Below are 5,000 nucleotides of genomic sequence, written 5' to 3' on the forward strand. Positions count from 1 at the left end.
TTTTGCTCATTGCTCGTATTTTTCCTCGCTCCTGCGGGGCTCGGAAAAATACTACGCAATCGCCACTACAACGCGGAGGCAGGTGATGATTTTCATAGTAGTTTCGCCTTCTGAACAGCCCATTTTTCGTTCTTTCGATCTTGTGCTGGTTTCTGCTGTCCAGCGGAGACCCAACACAGACACACGCCCCTTTGTTGTCGTTTGGTTATAAAAGTGGACGAGGGTAAAGGACAAGGCCGAGGCATTAAAGAAAAAAAAACATTGAAGTTTCGATGGGTGAGCAAGTTTTTCAGAACTGTAAGAAAAATAATCATTGAAAACCGACTATCCTTGTTCAAGTACTGCATTCGCGTGACCACTGAATTGTTTTGTTTGTAATTATTATTTGTGTATCGAATAATGTTTACTGTTCTTTAATCGCTCGGTGATGGCAGATCCGATTTAATAAACGCAGGTCAATAAGGCGACAAGAGGATAACCTTTGACGGGAATACGAAGAAGTTACGACGACAACTCTCAACGTAGTCACAACAAAGCACCGTGTTCTTCGCAGCTCAAACAGCGAAAAACAAATCGAATCCTGGTTCATGATATTGGACTTCTGTCGTCTTTAAGGTTAGTTTCTTGACTTGTCAGCGCATTTTGGGAAATCCAATACACCCTTCTATTCTTCTCCACGTTCTAACGTCCACTGTGACAGACTTGTCGCGCCTCGATCGAGGACACCATGGCTGTAAGGGATTGTGCGCCAAGCCTTCAAAGATGAAGTTATGCTGCGAATGTGAGGAGATGGGTTCTAAATTTTGGTTCCCCTAGGTTGACAAGGCCGCTTAAATTCTTAGCCACCCAAAGAAACTCAAAAGCTGCGGGAATTTAGTTTGTTTGCGCGTATTATAATCCTTCGCAACCGTGACTGCGACGACTACCCACATCGAGGCACTGAATCTACCATAACTAAATATTGAACAAATCGTTGTAATTGAATGTAACAATACAAGAATAACTTGAACGCTAATTCAATTGTATATGCTACCTCGCAACTCGACCTCTTCACTTTGGGACAGGAGTAAATTAAAAAACAAAAAAATCGACCAAAATCGACGTTAACTAAGCAATGCACTTGGAGTGTTTAAATGAAAAGAAAGTTAGCAAGCTTATAGATACATCGTCTATGATAAACAGAGAACGAGTGTGTTGTGTCCTGTTTTCACCTGTAGACTCGGTTCAAGTCCATTATTAACAACCAAGCTTTATCAATAGTGAATCGTAGTGGTTATCTCTCTAGCGACTCCGTTCATTTCACTTACTGACAACGGTGAAAGATAAGAAGTTAATTCAAAGCTTAACTGGAAAGCTAGATGAAGAAATTATTGCAATTCTGAGGTTTTTACTTTACTCGAAAAAGCAAGACCTTTGACATTTGACTTCCTTTTTGCGGGACGCGTGATTAATTTTGCAATTCGGAAGATATGACTTGCCGGGCCATCAATGCGTTTTTATAGCTACTTCAAAATCCTTTAGTTGTCTCCTCCAAACCAGATTGATTCTAAAATATTGAACGAGAGCCGTGGTTCTGACTAATGATTTGTTTGTAAAGTGAATGGAATACCCCCAAAATGCTAAATGGGCTACGCAAGAATTCTGCCCAAAAAGTAAAAACAAATCAATGGTCAATTTCGGCTTTTAAATTTTACTAAGTTTTAAATGAAAGATAGACGATTTTGTATTCGTTTCTATGCGACGCAAGAGTTATAAACCTCGACAAATATTCTCATGTTATTTTGGACAACTTTCAAGAGATCTTATCTTGGTGTTAAAATAAAGTTGACGCTTTATCACTCGCCTTCTGTAACTGGAGACGATTCATATGACCTTCATTCAACTTGTTTACCGCGTGCTTTTATTTTTAAAAACAGAGAGAACTCACTGATTTTTTACGTTGATTTCTAAAATTACTAGGAATAAATAAGATCTGTTCTGAATTTGGGTTCTGCTCTAAAATCTGAAGATACGTAAACGTATAAACAAAGATGTAGTTTTCCGACGATCAAAAGAAAGTCCTCGGAAATTCCGAGTGCTCCTAAATGGAATCGATCGCGTTCCGATCACTAGTTCGGATGCAATACCACAGAGCCACAAGTGACTTGAAAAGAGTTAGGCTGACAATTATTGACCTGCAACTGTACTTCAAGGGTAGCATTCTCGCCATTGTAGGAAAGGAGAAGTTATAAAAATATAGTTTTTCATCATGATTTGCCATAGACACATACATACTTAATTCACCTTGAAACAATCACTGAAACGACAGCACAGAATAACAACAACAATCAAGGGCACCCAAAGAAAATTTGGCTCAAACCACTTAAACATAGCATTGATAAACGTATTTTAGTATTTAAACGGTAGATATAGGCGTATTTTTATCCCCTAAAAATTTTTCATCTGTTCGGATTTCCTAGCTGAAAGTCTAGTCAAAACTTACCTTTTCGAAAATTTCAGCCCGAAAAAAAGGCTCCCGAAAATTGTAGGTGACCTTTTTAGGGTAAAAATCCGTTAAAAATGGGCAAATATACCATATTTTGGATGTTCGAAAATCCTAGGACAGGCAGGCAAGCAAGCAAGAAATCTTACAACAAATGTTCCGAAAATTCTAGATCTCAAATCGTCTTCCGAACAGATATTTTCCGAAAAGTGACGTTTGGTGCCCGTGAACAATAACTCGGCAAACCAGTTGGCTATTTACTCGTTCAGTCAAGTTGAACCAGATGCTACCAGACTCAAATTCAACGAGTGGTCAAACTGAGTCTTCAACCAGCCAAGTGCCCTAACCACTAGCTGGGCCGCACTGTGAGATACGAGATCCAAAAGAACAGAGAGCAAAATAACGTATTCCGTTTGACTAAGTTTAGCGTCATGCATGAAAAGGGAACACTCAGGGTCCCAAAGGGGGGTCCCTGGAGCCCTGTTTTTTTTTGCTGTGGAGCCCGGAGCCCGGAGCCCGGAGCCCGGAGCCCGATCATTTCTCCGCCTGGAGCCCTGATCGTTTCTAGCTGTTGAGCCCGGGGTCCTGAAAGTAGCTGCTATGGAGCCCTGGAGCCCTAAACCCCTTTGGGACCCTGAAGACTGTTGTTTGCCGATTATTTTGGAAGGGTGCGCGTGCGTATAAGGTTTAACCCCTTTCCGAAAAATGTAATTTTTAAATACAGCTGTAACTAAATAATTTAAACTTTACAGGGGTCGTTACATACGAGCTCCTCGTGATCTAACGGGACATTTTGTTTCATGACTTGTCACAGAACGTCACTTGAGAATTAAAGATTCCATGAAGGAATCGAATCCCTTAAGTTCTCGTTTCTGAACTTTGTGACTCATTCGTAACTCAATTTTAATATCAATTCAGTCTTTCTCTTTTTTGGGTTCTTTTAATCTACTGCCTCTTGATTACCATACCTAAGCGGCTTGGTATACCCCTTAGACTTCACGCTCCTGCTAGCTCCGTCATATTTGATTTATCATGTCATTTTATCTTTGTTTCCCCAAGTTGTCATGGAAACAGCCGACGCGATGACGACACCATGAAGTCACGTGACTGATATCATCAGCAAACGATAAAAAAGGACTGTCGTCTGTCTTTTTTTCGAGATTTTGAACTAAAATATCCTTTCTCGAATTTTGTAAAACGTCAGCAGCTCACTTCACCTGTTTTCATCGAAAAGCTTGAAGATGTCAGAACGCAACGATTCTGCAGCTGATGAAAATCTTGCTCACAAACCCACGGTCTCCACTTCAAAACGCCGTTCGAGCCTGTTTGAAGTTGGATTTCCACTTCAACGCGACCGCGGTTCCAGCGTCGTTTCCGTCCCGAGCATGTTGCACAGCCAAATGCATCACATGCATCACGCTAAACGCTATGAAAACACATACAAGATGGAGCCAGACAAGCGATTTCACGTCCCTGAAGTCAAAGAAATCATGGATGAAACGCTACTATCGACCTTGAAGGATGCAAAGTATGACCCCATCAAATGTAAGACTTTGAGCAAAATGCTGTCCCACACGATCTGCGAGAGGGTCAAACTGCTAGGATTTCCAAGGTTCAAGATCGTTTGCGTGGTGAATATCGGCGAGATGAAGGGGCAAGATGTTCGGGTTGCTAGTCGTTTTCTGTGGGACGAGAAGAACGACAATTGGGTCGACTCTGTGTTTGTCAATTCCGAATTGTTTGGTGTTGCAATCGTTTTCGGCGTTTACCAAGAGTAATTCAAGCCTGTTGACATTTGAACGCATTTTTTTTTCTTATTTACGAAATCTCCTTTGGTATAGTCGTTTGGTGTGAACTCCGCCATTCGTCTTTTAAAAGACTACACTTGACATCTCTATGTTGAATGTAAGTAAATACATATGATGTAAGTAAATACATTTTTTTTTTCATAAGAACGTTCAATTTATGGGCTGGAGCTGAGCCTGAAAACGTTCTCAACATGTTTTTAAAGTTGTGTGCATGGTATACTAAGTTCGACTACAACTGAACTGTATTGCACCTAACGTTAAAAAACGTCCATACAAACTAAACTAGTAATTTCAATGTGAAAGTGGGTGCTGGCTTCAGACTTTGATGAAGGAATTACTTGTTTTACGTTTTGAAATGAACGGCATAATTCGGGTGAGTGTTTAAATAGGTTGCACTGAGGGGAGGGCTGTTGTAAGTGTGGGGTGACTTAATTTTTCCGATTTCCCCCTTTATAATGCCGAAGTTTGCTGACAATTTAACCATAACTTTTTTAACAGAAACGTTTATTTGTAAAACTTCAATTAATTACAAGTTGTTCTGTTTAATTGAATTTTTTAAAATAATTTCTAGCAACTGCTAGCTGATGAAAGTCCTTTATTTTAAATATTTCAATTCATTTTAAGAAATCCTAACTATAACTGTAATGTGAACAATCAATGTAATAGGGATAATTTCAAAATATTCACATTTCAATTCATTTCGTAAAGAA

At 39.8% G+C, this 5,000-nt stretch overlaps 1 pseudogene; it reads left to right on the forward strand.

Moving 5' to 3' along the window:
- The first annotated feature begins 208 nt into the window (after window positions 1–208).
- LOC137973643 (dynein light chain Tctex-type 5 pseudogene) overlaps window positions 209–5,000 on the forward strand; it is a 4,917-nt pseudogene continuing 125 nt past the window's right edge.

The sequence above is a fragment of the Montipora foliosa genome, chromosome 10 (assembly GCF_036669935.1).
Source record: "Montipora foliosa isolate CH-2021 chromosome 10, ASM3666993v2, whole genome shotgun sequence".
NCBI classification, from domain to species: Eukaryota; Metazoa; Cnidaria; class Anthozoa; order Scleractinia; family Acroporidae; genus Montipora; species Montipora foliosa.